The sequence below is a fragment of the Eublepharis macularius genome, chromosome 14, assembly GCF_028583425.1.
Source record: "Eublepharis macularius isolate TG4126 chromosome 14, MPM_Emac_v1.0, whole genome shotgun sequence".
NCBI classification, from domain to species: domain Eukaryota; kingdom Metazoa; phylum Chordata; class Lepidosauria; order Squamata; family Eublepharidae; genus Eublepharis; species Eublepharis macularius.
Window position 1 is genome coordinate 29,914,819 of NC_072803.1, and position 17,126 is coordinate 29,931,944.

Below are 17,126 nucleotides of genomic sequence, written 5' to 3' on the forward strand. Positions count from 1 at the left end.
TTTACAGGAATTGAACTGGCATTACCCAGATAAAATTATTATCAACCCTGCGGCATGACAGAGGCTAAAAGGCTATTATCCCATGTATTGCTAGAATGGCTTGGTAGATGTGATAAGTTCACGGGAATGATAAATTGCAAGATCCAGAATTACAATTGCTGGAAGGCTGGATAAATCTTCTGAACTAACAATGTGTGAAAAATATCCTTCATTGTAACTGCTGCTAAATATAAACATTCCTTCTTACAGAGAAAAAAAATATAATCCTTTGAATTTCTTGAGCTGTAAAACAGAACATTACTTGCATTAATGAACTATACTGGGGCTGAGGAAAGGTGTGGAAGGCTAGAGAGAAAATAGAAGATTAATATTTTAAACAGGATAGTTATAGCCTTCTCAGCCTTGAACGATCTTAGAAAGGTGTAACTTTGCATAGGATTGGCGTTGCAAGTCTGGTAGTTGTGGGTGGATAGTTTTGCAGCTATCCTCCAGACAAATGTACATTTCGTTGTCTGAGGATGAGCTCTGAAAAAAATAACCCCTTGGTTCTGAGCCAAGTGAACAGTGAAAAAACCAACAGGGCAATATTGTCCAGTGCCTGTGATATCACCAACACACTTCCTTCTAGCAGTCTTTGGAGCTGTTTTAGTTAATCAACCTGACAATGATTTTCATTGAGGTCAATGAAAACTTCATTTCTGGGAGTAAGTTCCTCCTACCCAACTGGAACAAAATTCTTAGAGTTTCTGCACCTCACCCAAGGGATCCTCACTACCAGATTACAAGCAGAGGAGGAGAATAATTGAAATTCACCCTTGCATAGCAGGCAAGTGTGATAAAATTGACATGAGAATGAGTTTGTCTTCCTTTCAGGAGATGCTCACGCAGCTGGTGATCTGGGTCTATTGTTTTAGAGAAAAATAGAGGAGTAAACCCTGAACCCAAGCAGCTTACTTGATGGTACTATGAGACATTCAGCATTTTTCTCTCAGCCTGGTTCCAGTGCTGAAAATCAGCCAAACTGTGAGGAAAATGCTAAAGCACCATTATAAGGCACAGAAGGAGACAAAGTTGTGCTTCCCTCACCATTGTGTTCCAATTGTGTTTAAACACCAATGCCTCCTCCCCTGCACACCATACTTGCTGCTTTCTTGACATAGGAAGGATTTCCTGTCCTCTCCCCCCGCCTCCCACTGGGACATATAGCAATGTGTGGAGTTACTTATATGATAAATGATCAGAACACATTTTAATGCTTTTCCATTGAATTGAAGAGCTATTGATACTGAGCTCTCAGTATTTTGGTATTCATCACTTATCTCCCCTCTAGGGCATGCACTGCTGGCCTTATGAACAAATCATGGTGTTTCAGGAGCATCCTAGAGCATCACCCCCAGTGTGTTGGCATCTAATTCATGCTAAAAATTACACTGGAACGCTGGGGCACACTGGACAGTTAGATCCCCACCCCCCCAAAACTCTCCCACCAGTTGCTAGGCTTGGGCTGGCACTCTAAGTATTCCCTAACTAGCCCTGGTCTTTTGACTATTGTGAAACTCCTCCTGCTCCATCTCTACCTGTTGCCCTTTGCCCATCCTAACTACCAGGGTGGAGAGGGTTTTCTCAAGCCTCAGAAAGGTCCCAAAGGGGGTTGAGCCACCTTGTTCTTCTAGAGACCTGAGTCAGTCTTCCAGCTCTCTTCCAGAGGTGTCCAGAGACCCATCCTTCTAGACCCAGCTTGTCCCTGGAAATCCTCATATAGGGTGTGTCTGTGCCCCCCCACCAAGCTCCCAATCCCCTGGAGGTCTATTGGCCCTACCTGCAGGAGGGAGGAGGCCAGGTCACTTGACCCGGTCTCCAGCAGCTGCCAGTCGTCCCATCCAGGTTGCGCTGGCTTTCCCTGGTGCCAGCCCCACCCCCTCAGGCCTAGCCTGACTAAACTGCCCCCTCCAGTGTCGCCACAGCTGGGTGGAGCTTGGCTGTTGACACCCCTGCGGTTGAGCTGCCCTCCCCTGACAGGTGCTCCCTCCTCCTTTTAGGTGCTCTGGGGCCAGCTTGGGGGTGGAACCTCGGCATCACCTTGCTTCCTGTATCCTGAGGGCCTCGCCCTGTGAGTCCTGTGGATGGCCTTGGTGATTTAGCACCTTCAACTGAGCCCTTAGTTGCTAGAGTGGCACTGTTTTACAGGCAAGTGAAAACATATGGAGGCAGGATGGTCCAAAACACCAGTAGCCACAAAAGGCTGCTTGTTAGCAGCAACTTACACATTCAGGAATGCTTAATTGATGTAGATCAGCAAAGTAGTTAACCCAAACTCCCTACTGAAGAACTGGATCCCTGTTTGTGACAGCTGAGCAGGACACAGGCTACACATGTGAGCACTCAAGTATCCCTAACTTTGAGCCTTCTAACTGCCTCCCCTCCGCCATTTCTTCCTTTGCAGCCCACTGACTTCTTTTTACTTACATTTTTTTTTTAGCTCTCATGCTCTACCCATAGAATGTTGATCTGATTCAGATGTAAATAAATTACAATCATCACACTCTTGAATGCCAGTTTGGGCATCAGGTGTGACAGAAACTAGATGGCTTTATTTGCATGTTGTAATGAAACTGTTTTAATTAGGGCTGAATGGAAGATCTCCAGAATATTATCAAATAATTCCCCAAACTTTGCCTTTTTCATTGTTTCACTCCGATTTACTTTGGCTTGCTGCTCCTTCTGAGAGCAGCTCTGGGGACATTTTTAGAGACAAAGAGGGTTCTTCTTTCTGACTACAATCACATAACCATCATGATGGCATCTTGGCACTGTGATGCCAGTCAGGGACCTCAGAGGGGTATAATACCATATAGTCTCCCTTCCAAAGCAGCCATTGCCTCCAGGGAAGCTATAGTCAGTAGACTCAAGACTCAGGAGATCAGTTGTACTTCCAGGAGATCTTTAGGTCTCACTTGGAGGCCGGCAACCCTAGCAACGAGCTGGATCCACCAAAGCATTTTGATGGAGGGAAGGATTTCTGTTTGTGGAGCCCTACTTCCTCACTTCACTCCTCCTTCTGTAGTCCCAGTCCTTCCCTCTGCAGAAATGCCGCAATGGATCCAAATCTCTCTTTGAATTGGGAGAATATTTCACCCCATTTTGCATAATCTCTATTTGCATCTTAACGCAGGACCATGTTTCACAGGAAGCAACATTTTTCATGAACGACCCCTCCCCCTCACACACATTCCAGTTTCAGCCCAGTCCTAGATTGAGTGATTTAGACAATTTAATTGTTCTTTATTAATTTCACTGTGGGAATCCTTCTGAACTGAAAAGGGTATAACTTAAGTATGTACATAAAACCTCATGATTATTCTACACAGCAGTGGTTTATAGAATATGCTCTTAGTATAATCAATTTGCTGCAGCAAAAAAAAAACAAAAACGTAAGAAAATAAAGTAAGGTGCTATAGAGAACTGAATATCCTGCAGGAAGAATAAATGCTCACAAGGTAGGAACTAATGGAACTTTGGCCTTATTAAATAAAATAATGGTTCTGAGACAGTGGAAGTGCCAAACTGCAAAACCATTTATTTGCAATATCTTCCTTTCCAATTTGACATCCTCATACAAAGCTCCTAATAAAACACTCATATCCCTGCTTGCAGAGAGGGCGAGATATAAATGTAAGGAAATTAATAAAAAATAAGCTTTCTGCCAGACCAGAGAGCTACACATTCTAATTAGGTTTTTTTTTAAAAGCCTGCTATGGACCTAATAACAGTTGGAAACAGCAAAGTGTGTAAAATGCAAGACACTTTTCATTTGCTCCATTTCAAAATGTGCCCCCCCCCCACCATCCCACACATCTGTTGAAGTGATTTATCTTACCCCACTGTCAAATTATGCTGCATACACTAGTGGCATTATTTGTTGTTATTTATTTAGGAAACGTATATTGTGTTATACTCCCAAGAGTACTCAAGCCAGTTTACAAAAAAAGTGGATAAATGTTATCAATACAAATTGGACAGCATTTTTCCCTATCAAGGGCCTTTGGCATGCCTGTGTAATATTTTTAGAAGAAAAAATAATTATATACATAGAACCAGTGAGTTGATCAGAAATATTCATCACATGCACAGTGGTCCTGCTTCTTAAATCATGCCCTGCAGACTGGCCCTAACATGTCTTCACCCTTCTTCTACATTTCAGATGAAAACATATTTCTTACTAATAATGAATCCAAGGAATGTAAGAGATCAGCTATAGCTCCTTTTAAAATATAATGTTAGTAGCTCCTTTTATCCTTTTTCTGCTCCACTAGTCTGTACAATATCCTGTGCTAGACTCGCCATAAATTTCTGTGCAAGCCAGGTGTGAATTTAAATGGGAATATTATTAAGAATATGAGAGGCAGTAAAAAAACCTGTCTTGGCAGCTTGGCTCCTGTCCAATATTAAAATATCTATCCTCTCGCAACACTGATTTTTACCACAAGTATCATGATATATATGTAATATTATGTTTATGATGTGACTGTCTGCAGGAGAGATTGCCCATTTGGGAAGATAATTATGTTCTTTCCCCGTTGCTTTTGGGGTTGACCATCCTCTGTGCAGCTGCTCAAAAACATTTTCATTCTTAAATAGTGTTAAGGGTAAAAGTGTTCCAATGGTTTTGGAGAGCGAAGGTGCAATGAATGGGCACTAAATGGGGAAATAAAAAACCGTGAGAAACCACACCATTGCTTCAAGGCATGGTTGGAGTCCATGATCCACCAACTTTTCTGGGGCGAAGCAGCTCTTGGTGTGGATGAGAGACCTCTTGAGAACCAAATGTTGGACTCTGTGATAGAAAAAAGATGAGGTATTAATAAATGTTCAAAATAAGTCTTTGCTGTCATATGTTGGGTTTTGTTGACTCCTAAAGTTGGCCATCCACCTGGTTGTGTTATGTGTGTTGTGTGGGGGAGAGAGACTAAAAGGTCATCTAGTCTAATCCCCACACCCTGATGCAGGCCTCTCAGCCACTCTTTTACCTATTAACTTAGGCCTGATCTAAATACTATACTTTCACATTCTCGGTTGGCGATTTAATGTCTGGCAAGAGTACTTGCTATGATGGTTGATCTTCATTGCATGATGTAATCTTCTTTGCATGGGGTAAAGGATTTTTAAAAGCAACTTTCCCAGAAGGTCCAGATATTTCTCACCCAATTAGTCACTGCAAGTTTCCTAAAGGGAATTGTAGAAACCAGTATTTTGAAAGGAGAACTATAGGTGGCACTCTTAGGTGGCAAGCTACCAATTCAACACACCAACTGCACATGGTACATCTTATAAATGAACAAATATGTAATGTAAAAATAGAAACAATAATGACTGTATCTTCTAGTCTAGACTAGACATGGGCACAAACAGAGAGAAGAACTCCGGGCAGAATAAGAATGCATTGCTTTTAACAGATGATGAGTGATGTAACATCTCCCTTGCACACTGTAGCAATGTTCATTGGTACACTTGGGTACTGCTGCAAATCTCACAGCTGATTCAAACATTCCAGCAGGTACATGAGATAGTCCTCCTCACAGCTCTCTGGTCTCAAAATGTATGAGAGAAATTACTTGTATGAAATACTACTACTCCAAACAAATCTCCCTGCATGCAGAAAGTTTGCACATAGCCAAGCAGCACTGAATGTTTGAAATGACTCATATTGCATGCATTTCTGAGGTTCCTATAGGCACTAATAGGGTTAACAAGGTATTTTGTTAATTGTTATTACTTATAACAATTCAATCTCATTTGAATAATTAGTGAAATCTGCTAGAAATATATGGGAAGGAGCACCATAATGGAACCATTTTGCATTGATTACTGAATGCCTGGGAGGTTTGTTTAATGAATACAACTAAAATAAATTGACATCCATTCCTACACCTAATAAAATCCACTTGCTTCATTTGTAGCTGAGATAAGTTAATCAGAACTAATCCAAACAATGCTGGCTGTCCAAATTAGATGGCTGTGCACATGCTACAGGAGAAGTGTAGTTTTAAAACATTACGAAAAGTGGGGAGAGTTGTTGACTACATCAAGACTATGTTTAGGCTATGTTCAGTCACTGCTGATTTTTCAGGTTGTCCAAGTCTGCAGCGTCTTTCATGTTCTTTTATTCTTGTCTGGATGCTACGCTTTGTGGTCCTGATGTAAACTTGTCCACAGCTGCAGGTATACGGTATACTCCTGCAGAGGTGAGGGGGTCTCTACTGTCTTTTGCTGATCGTAGCATCTGTTGTATTTTTCGGGTGGGTCTGAATACTGCTTGAAGGTTATGCTTTTTCATAAGCTTGCCCATCTGATCAGTAATTCCTTTGATATATGGCAAAAACACTTTTCCTGTAGGAGACTGTTTTTCCTTGGTTGTTTGATTCATCCTGGGTTTGATTGCTCTTCGGATTTCATTTCTGGAGTAGCCATTTGCCTGAAATGCGTGGTTTAGATGATTAATTTCCTCATTGAGAAAGTGCGGCTCACATACCCGTCTTGCACGATCCACTAATGTTTTCATTATGCCTCTTTTCTGTCGGGGGTGGTGATTGGAGTTTTTGTGTAAGTACCGATCAGTGTGAGTTGGTTTCCTGTAGACCTTGTGACCTAACTGAAAGTTTGCTTTGCGGATGACCAAGGTATCCAGAAATGGGAGCTTTCCCTCAATTTCTTTCTCCATTGTGAATTGTATGTTCAGGTGGATGTTGTTGAGATGATTCAAAATGATTCAATATCAGGACTGCTCTGCTGGAATCTTTTAACCACAGGCACAGGCAACAATCCACTATCTTCCACCAAGCTCTCTGGAGTCTCTGAGTTTATTGAATTTAGTCTGTACTATTCTTACTTTTAGATTTATTAGCTTTAAGGAATTGCATTATGCCTGATGCTTTTTAATGTTGTTTTATGATATCGATTTAATTGTTGCTGCTGTTGGAAGACCATATTTGGTGAGGAAGTGGCATATAAATTAAAATATTTACAAACTGCCTGTCTGTAACTTTCAGTCAATCCTACAAAATGTATATTGATTTTATACCACTTTAACTGTCATAGTTTTTGCCAATGGATCCTGGGAATTATGGTTCATCAAAGATGCTGCAAATTATGGTAGCACTAGCCCTCCCTTCACATTATTACAACTGTATGAATATATGATGCTGCCTTACACCGTCTAATGATGGGTCTGCCCATCGTCTGCCATATTACCTACTCTGATGGGCTGTGGCTCTCCAGCACAGCAGTCTTCCTCAGGACCTAATATCCAAGATCTTTTAATTGGAAATGCTAGAGATTGCATGTGGAACCCTCTGTATGCAAAGAATCTTCTACTGAATCACCGCCCCTTCCCTTTGTGGTTCCGTAGATTCTGGGTTGTGTGAATGCTGCTATAGTTCTATTCTCCTGGTTATGTTTGAGCAGATGAACACGTGACTCAGCTGCTTTATACCAAGCCAAACCCTTGGTCTATCAAGGTCAGCATTGTCTACTCTAACTGGCAGTGGCTCACTTGTTTCAGGCAGAGGTTTTTATATAGTCTGCAAATTGGCAGTGTCAGGGATTGAACCTGGGGCCTTCTGCATGTGAAGCAGATGTTCTGCCATTGACTTACTCTTTTGATACCAGAATCTTCTTCATGGTTATTCACACGCAGGGTGCGTACATACTATAGCCCTGGTCCTAGGACTTTCTGCATGCAAAGTTCAATCCTAGCCTAACACTGAGCTACGGCCATTTTCCATTTCCCAGGAGTCCCTTTTCCCAAAGACTGATGGTTTCGATATCTGCTTCATTTGAATTATTACTGTAGGCCCAGATTTCTGTGTTTCAGGGGGTAAAACAATTCTAGTGAGAGCTGTCACAGCAATGGAGGTGGAGGAACAGCTAATCAGCCAATGAAAGAATGATGTTGTTTACATTTTGGTCATTAAGGTGCTATTGGACTTAGTTCTTGCTCTTCGACTACCTGCCTGAAACTATCTTGCAACCACTCTTTGTGTGGATAAAAGGAAACCTCAAATGTCATACACAAATTGACTGTGTAATCCATAACATTTCGGAGCTGGAGAGGCAGGCCTCCCATCTAAAAGGTTTGATCTACCACATACTTTTTGCTTTACTTTAAAGAAAACATGTTTTTGATGAGTGAGCTTGTGAAACAAGTATTGAATCAAAGAACCATTCCCAGACAGAACGCATGCAGTGCATTAATCAGTTGTAGATCTTGTTGCCAGGAAATGTTACCTTGTTAGGGTTGCCAACTCTAAGTTGGAGAATTCTTGGAGATTTGGGGGTGGTACCTGAGGAAGGCAGAGTTTGGGGACGGGAGGGATCTCAGTGGGTAAAATGCCATAGAGTGCAAAGTAGCCATTTTCTCCAGGGGGCTGATCATTGCCATCTCATGATAAGTTGTAATTCCAGGAGATCTCCAGGCACCACTTGGAGGATGGTGACCCTATATCTTGCTGCTTGATCTGCTTCTTGTTTCCAGATATATTCAGTTGCAAGACTTTGAGGTGAATGTGGCTAAATGACTTGACGGGCAGCCCATCAAGAGCTTCATGAGCATTCGGAATCTAGAGCATGCCGCTTTGGAGGTTCTGCATAGATACAGGAGCTTTCAAGTTCACCCCTTCTGGCAAAAGCCTTGTGACACTGGAAAAGCTGCCTGTTATGCCAGGGATTCTGCAGAGCAGCACCACATGAGCTGCTCCCCACTCAAAGCAGAGCAGTGAGGTAGGAAATGTCATGCTACGATGTCCATTCAGGAATGTTTTATACACAAGCATGTGCTCCTCTGGATCTCAGATTCTGTTTTGGAGCCCATCTGGGCCTGCAAAAACAGGGTAGTTTGCCAAACGGCAGGCGATAATATGTGGCTGGTAGACTCCTTTCAGTTCAGTGAAGTGCAGGCTGTTCAGGGTCACATCTGCTTTGTTTTCTTGGGCAACAGTTACATGTTGTTTGTACCAAACAGAGCATTATACAAGAGCTGAATAACTGAACTCCTAAAACATGTTTACCAACCGAGTTTTCCAACTCAAAATATGTTTACCAACCCATATTTGACATACCCAAAGATAAATGTATTCTGTGGTTATGAGTCAGAGTCAGACACTCAAAGGCTCTGGTCCGTGTCTTGGTGCCAGCCTGCTTCATAACTTCAAGTCAAAAGCTGAAATTGCCCTGCCAAATGGAAACTAAGACAAAACATCTAAAGTTGCTGCCCCACTCCCACCCCCACCCCCCAGCCATGTCAATCACAGAAGCTGCAGAACTGGGCCACCAACAGACAAGGTAGGGACTCCCCAGGAATGCATGAATGCCTTTCACAGCCAACCAAAAGCAAAAAAAAAAAAGTGTCTTGTTATGAGTGAATAAAGAATATGCTGCATGAAGAACAGGATGTCAAGAGAGCAGCCAAGGATCCTTTCAAGAGGAGTTAGGATTGTCACTTTTTTCCCTTCTAGGACTCCAGTGTCCTTAATGGTAGGCAGATATCCAACTGGTGTAGATTTACCCTATCCTGCATTTCAATGAAGGAAAAAGCTGCACTTGTTGACTTCCTGGCTGCCATATAGCTATCATAGCTTTAAGAGTCCCCTTCAGGAGAAGATTTCTACTCTAATGGAAATCCTTCTCTTTCTATTGGATTCATTTCTACACTAGCAAAAATATCTTGTAGCGCTATTGTCACCCTTCTAGCTCATTCTCAAGAAACAGTGTCTATGTGTGTACAATTCCTCCTTTCTGGATTCACAAATCCCAGTTTGGCATGGCAGGGAAGCATGGAGCTTGTCCAGATGCTGGCAATAAATTCAACACATTCAGTATCCTGCAGAGTGTGAGCTAGCAGGAGACAGGCCAGAGTGGGCGGGTGGTGGAAGGTAGGGACAGACTGACAGCTCGGGGAGTGATTAGGCACTGCAAAGCATAGAAGTGAAGCTCACTGATTGTTCTCTTGCTAATGGAGCTGTGCTGACAATAGCGTCGCCTGTGCGCCATCAGCCCCCGGCTCTGACTCACCAATTCCCAAGGTCCACCGACTGATTTCTTCCTAATCTCAGTCTATTAGCATAGCAACGGCAGGTGAAAAGGAAATATTTTTTGCCAGCATTAATTTTTTTCTTCATAGTTTAGTTTACTTTTATTTTCTGCAGGATCACCCAGGTGCAACCTTTTGCTATTCTACCATCAAATGCGCTGTTTAGCATCAAGCGTGGTAAAGCCAACAGGCAATTCTTAAAGGCAGCTGTGTTTTCCTGAGCATGATCTCAGACAAGTTCATTTTGGCTGAGTAAAAACAAGACTGGCTTAATATCACAAACGAGAATCAAACTGGACATCCGTTGAAATTTCAGAAAAAAATCAAGTCTATCCTAGGTGACAAACAAGCTGTATTTTGTTTAAGAAGTCCGAGTTATGACCTCTCTTCTATTAGCTGATGAAAATGCAGAATTAGATCTCTCCATTGATTAGTGCTAACCAATGAAAATGCACAATAGTGGATGGGGGGGGGACACCATAAACTAAAAGGGACCATCATAGAGGTCCTTTCCTCTGTGCCAGAGGAGGGGCTGTGAAGTTAAGACAGGCAGAGTGCCTAGACAACTTCCATGTGGCCAGGACAGGGCCACCCCCACCCCCCAAAGCAGCCAAAGAGCCAGCTGGAGAGAAGGAGGCCTATTTCCCAGTTCAGCTGCCCTTCTGGCAATTGCTTGATATGGGCCAAAGGAGACACAGGCTGTGCAATTGCTAGGGATCCCCAGTGAGCAGTTGCCAGGGACAAAGTTCCATCCCTTCTGTGTTCCACCAGAAGCACTGCTCCCCTGGCAATGGCACAGGCGTATCTGTGTCTCCTTTGGCCCATCCTAAGAACTTGCCAGGGTGATAACTAAGTCAGAAAATTGGCTTCCTTTGACTCCAGCCAGCTCTGTGGCTGCCTCAGGTGGGGGCAGTTGATAGGGAGCTGTCTGTCTTGACTCCAGAGTCCCTCATACCATTCCCCTGCCCTTCTGTTCTTCAGCTGCATCACCTAGCCAGTGGCACTGCAACAAAGCAGGACACAACACTACAGATGTTCCGCCTCCTACCACTTCTAGCTTCCATGGCTTGTCCTCACTGGCTCCAACCTCATCCTAGTCCAGCAGCTGGGTGGGGAGGTACAGTGGGCTGTTGTGGTGCTAGGAAAGGAGTGAGGGGGAATGGGGCTGGGGGGCATCTGGGTAGGTTCTCAGGGATAGATAGGCAACCTCTAGTGTAGGAACTCACTAAGAATTTTCTTCGTAACTTTAATGGTCTGTGTGTCCTGGCACTGGGATTGGTCACTGAATGAAGGTTCCTTGTTTGGTTCTATATCTTGTTTACCAAACCAACAGCAAAGCATGATTCTCAACACATATTCTTCATTCAGTTTCCTCTTCAACATCTGTTTATTGGATCCAATTGACTCACAAGAGTCCAGCAAGCACTTTTCTATAAATCATCATAGTTGTGCAAAACAATCACCAGTTCTTTGTTGTTTTATGCCTCTTAACTTTTCAAGCAGAAGAGGAATATGTCACATATGGAGCAGGGTGGGCTGCACCAAGGTCTTCCTCGGTCTGTGAATATATGAGTTTTTCAAAAGGTAGCAGATGCTATTATGTTAGAGACAGCCCTTGTCATCACATCCCTGGGAACTGTTATTACAAAATCCACACCATGGGAGCTTCTTTAAATGGTTCCAAGCGGTAGCTGTCTCTAAACAGTGCACTGTTTATGCATGTGCACTATGCATTGAGAGCCAGTGTGGTATGGTGGTTAGAATGTCAGACTAGGATCTGGGAGAGCCAGGTTTGAATCCTCACTCTGTCATGGAAGCTTGTTTGGGTGACTTTGGGCCACTTGCATGCTCTCAGCCTAACCTACCTCATGGAATTTTTGTGAGGAGAAAATGGAGGAGAGGAGAATGAGGTAAGCCACTTTGGGTTCCCCCTGGGGAGAAGGTTAGGGTATTAATAAAGTCAATATATAAATACATAGTGTACTGGTTGTGTGCAGTATGCACAATAAGTGGGTGACTTTCTCTAGGTACCACTCATCTTTTAAAATTATTTTGGGATGCTTTAAGTGGTATAGAGGAAGATCTTGGAGTCTGGATGGTAAGTTGTTGCACATGGATCTCCCCACATGGAGACAGCTGCTCTGTGGCCAGTTCAAAATGTCCTGTGCCTGGTGGCTGTAAAAAGTGTTTCTGACTTTATCAATGACATATACAAAGTTAAATTACTTTCAAACTAGCCTGTATCCAAGGAGATCATGGGATCTGTGCACTGCTGGAAAAGCAACCAAGACTAGACTACACTCCTTTGCTGTTCAACCTGTCTAAGAGGAATAAGGATTGAGATTTTTTTAATTGATTTTCCTTACACGTATAGGGAATGAGAGAGATATTTTTAAGGGACAGCATAGCTGTCTGCAAATAGACCACAGTGGCCCATACTTCAGTACCCAGTGACTTGGATAAGACATAAGTACCTGAAGCGGGAGAATGGATTTCAGCTTCAGTCTCAATTTTTGGGCTGCACAGCTATTCTTCTTACTGAAAAATTGCATAAATGTGTGTAGCAGCTCATTCTGTTTGGACTCACTTTGCTGCTGGATTTCTTCCAAAGTCTGTGCGATTCTTTCCTTCACAGAGTTTGGGAGCTAAATAGCTATCATTAGGCTATCCAGAGAAAAGATAGTGAATGTCTCAGTGGAGTGTCATGGAAACATGATTCATCTAAACCCTTATTGTCACTCCCTAGGTGGCAGAACCTCTCAAGGTTTACAGAAAGAAACCCTTTCCCCCTTTTGCTTCTTGAGCTCTCTTAAGAAGGAAAGCAATCCCCCATTCATATTTCCAACTTTAAAAGAAGTGGATTCCTCTTTTGTGTTATCAAAAGGTAATTTTTGCAAGAGGTACAGGACAATGAAGGTAGCATGTGTAATTGACAGGATAGTCCAGAGAACAAATGAAGGCTGCCTAAAAGACTAGATGAACATATGAAGCTGCCAAATACCAGGTCAGACCATTGGTCTAATTTGTCCTGTATTCTCTCTGATGAGTGGCAGAACCTGAACCCAGAACCTTCTATATTCAAATAACATGCTGTCTCATAAGCACGAAATTTCCAATATTCCATCCTTCTCTGCATCTGATGATGAAATGAGCTCAATCCTACAAAGCTTATTTCATAGTCAATTCCGTATTTAACAGTGTCATGTGGAAGACCATTTTATGGTTGTCGTGGAAAGTGCCATCAAGTCATAGCTGATGTATGTTGATCCGTGCTAGGGGTTTCGAGGCAAGAGACTTACAGAAATGGTTTGGCATTTCCTGCCTCCGCAACCTTGGTCTTCATTGGAGGTCTCCCATCCAATTACTAACCAAGGCTAATTCAGCTTAGCTTCTGAGATCTGACGAGATCAGGCTTGCCTGGGCTATCCAGGTCAGGGTAGTGAACCCCATTTGCCTTCTTTCATTCTATCCCAGGTTTCAGGCTTGCATTGCCTATATCCCAGCCTATTAGTACATAGTTAGAGGTAACGTTGAAGGCAATCAAGAGCCTTCTTGTTGGAATTTATTCCATGGACAGGTGCTGGCACTTTTGTAAACATTGTAATCTTTGATTCAGGAGCCACATGTATACTCACTGTGAGCTCTGAGTCCCGAGATGCATTAATTTTGTTATTGCTGTTAATATAACAACATAACAATTCATTAAAACAACCTAGCAGCATAAAAACAGCATAAAATATTCATAAAACAGCCTGCAGACCAGAAGCTAAAAAGCTAAAAAGATATTTAGTGTGAGCAGTCCTTCAAGTACTCTGGTCCCAAGCCATTTAAGGCGTTGAAGAACCATTATTAGAATTGTGCCCAGAAACAAAGAGTATCCAGTGCAGATCTTTCAAACCCTGTGACTGACACCTGGCAATAACCTATTCACTTCATTGTGTAGCAGTAGAAGTTTCTGGACCATTTTCAATGGCAGCTTCATGGAAAGCACATAACAGTTATCTAACCTGGATATGATCAGAGCATGAATCACCATGGCCAGAGCACCTTTTTTCAAGACATGTCAGCCAAAGTTAAGAATAGGCACTACATGCTGCAGAGGAGTAATTCAGGATGCAGCATAGCCCCCCGGCTATGGATCTGCTCCTTCATGGATGCAACTAGAGCAAGAGTAACTGTGTAGAGTAGACAGCATAGAGCCAGTTTGGTGTAGTGATTAAGAGTGATGGGACTCTAATCTGGAGAGCCGGGTTTGTTTCCCCACTCCTGTGCTTGAAGCCTGTTGGGTGACCTTGGGTCAGTCACAGCTCTTCCAGAGCTCTCTCAGCCTCACCCACCTCACAGGGTGATTGTTGTGGGGATAATAATAACATACTTTGTAAACTGCTCTGAGTGGGTGTTAAGTTGTCCTGAAGGGCGGTATATACATATCAAATATTATTATTATTAATGTTATTATTTGCATACCTTGCCAAGAGACACTGGAGCTTCCTCTCACCCCTTTTGCTTGCCTCCATGCACAGCACAATATCATATGCATGAGTGCCTACATGAGTATAAGAAAAGAGGCTGGATGCAACTCAACCCAGACCAAGCAGCTGTGCCACCAATGAGCTGAAGAAGTACTTAGCTGTGACACTGAAGAGGGAACTGTCCAGGTGCTGAACACCATTACACACAACACAGCATGACTTCTTGGCCTTTCCTTTATGCTTTGTTGGACATCCTGTTGCTATACAGAATTCTGCATGGTACAGAAGACACCAGATATATGCAAGGGATTCTTTTGCCTGCCAAGTATATCCAATAAAACCCATGTCGCCTATCATCCTTCTGGCTTCGTCCCTCCAACCATAGAATGGTTTCGGGGGCATATGTTTGAATCTGTCTCACCTACCAACGTACCATAAGCCACAACCATAAAACAAACATAACAGGCCTACAGAGAGGCACACAAAAGAAGGAAACAGAAGCTTACAAAAACAACCTGGTAAATCACACAAACAGACTCCACTGCCTTCTTTTGGCTCTGTTGCCTGTTTCTGGAAGTTTTTTTGGTTAAAGTAAAAGCATGTCTATGTTCTCAGTCTACCATTGCTATCACCATAGGGGGGAAATCTAAGTTAGTTGAAACTGTTTCATTAGACCAGCCATGTTTTTCCATGGTTCGTGATTTGTGTTGGAGACTCTAGTTTGTCTCATCCTAAAACATTTCCAAACCCTGAGATGGATTTAAATCATCCCATTCCTAGTTTCCTAGTTTCTTCTCTGCATTCTAAGCAAGGCTCTGCTCACTTTAATTTCAGCCACATCCCACTTCTTCCTTAACCAATTCCATAAGGGCACTTCCCTATCCCTACTATTTCTTTACTAACTGTTAGGACACGCAAAAACTAAAAAAAACTACCCAAGGGAGAGGAAGGGTCTTCCTTAGGGAAAGCAATCTAAAACTAAGCCCAGTAGAGCTTATCACAGTTGAGAGGTTCTCAGAGTGCAAGTATAACGAAAAATCAAATACTTCAGACTGTGAAACTAATTGTTCATTCCGAGCCTTGAGTCAGGCAATCACATCTCATAGCCAGACCAAATGGCTTTCCTGTCCTGTCCTGTTTTTGCTGATGTGGTATTTTGCTCGAGACCTCATTGCTCAATCTCACATCATGCCATGAGAAATCTTTGTTGCTGATGCCTTTCATTGTGGGGTCCATTGAAATACCTCTTTATGTTTCCAAAGTGCCAGGAGACAAAGGGCGATTGCATAAGGCATTTGGCAGAGACCAAAGTTGACTTTGCAATTTTTTAATTTCCAAATGGAGTTTATGAGCTTATGGTACAGTAATACACAAATGGTGCCCAAAACTGGCAGGAGACAGCAATTGTGGCCATAGGAGGGCATTCAAATAGCTCACTGAGTCAAAGGGCATATCTGCATTACAGATTTAATGTTCATTCTTTCTTCCCAGGGAGGCCTGGGGACAGTATTTCATATGGGGGCTATGGATCTCTAACGGAGAATGCTCACTCAGCACCCTCTCAACATAGTTATGCCCAGGAATCTTTAGAAGTCATGTTGGTTAAAATGGTGTACGCACTGTAGGTTTGTAGCTTAAAGTCCAGACCAGTTCATTAAAAGCTTGCTTGAACCACAAAAGATGGCCCAACTCATTGTCAATGCCAACCCAAAATCTGGACCTTCTCATTTTTAAATTTGTATGAAGTGTTAATGTTTCATACCACCTACAAATAACATGTTGGTGCACTATAAAGTTCCACATCCTGCCTCATACAGAAGCACAGGAGGAGTTGACTCCACCCTTAGAAGGATGGAGAGTGAAGTGGAGAGGGCAACAGAGCCTCCTCATACTGCCCATCCAATCAAGGCAGAGCTGTGATTATTTATGATTGACTGATTTTACATTTTATTGTCTTTTTGGATGACTGCAAGACATCTGTGCAAATGCAGGTAGGTATAAATGCTTTCATAGTGCAGTCCTATGCATAGTTCTTCCAATTTAAGCCTGTTGAAATCAATTGGAGGAACTCTGCAAAAGACTGCACTGTAAAATCTAAAGTTTGTAATTTTAGTGCATTTTTATCCTGCCCTTCCTCCATGATGCTCATCCATTTTACACTCACAATGACCCTGCAAGGTAGGTTGGCTGACAGTGTGACTGTACCAAGGTCATCCAGCAAACAGTAGGATTTGAACCTGGGTCTCACAAATCTTAGTCTAACACTTTAACCACTACTCCAAGCTGGCACTGCTCGCCTATGGAACCTGAGATCCAAGACTATTAATAAATAAAAAGGAAGGGTGGGGGGACACAACATCAGTTCTCTTTAAAGTGAATAAAATGATTAGGTGAGAGAAACCCATTCATATTTCCCATGGATAAGTGTATGGTGCAGTTGTTTAATAAATTGTGGACTTTTGGAGCTATAAAGCCAGGAGCAGGTTAAAAGTAAGTCTTCGCAGCTGCAGGGAGATGTCTAGCGAGATCTCCATCCTAGTGGGCAGCTTGCCAAACAGCAAGGCCAATCT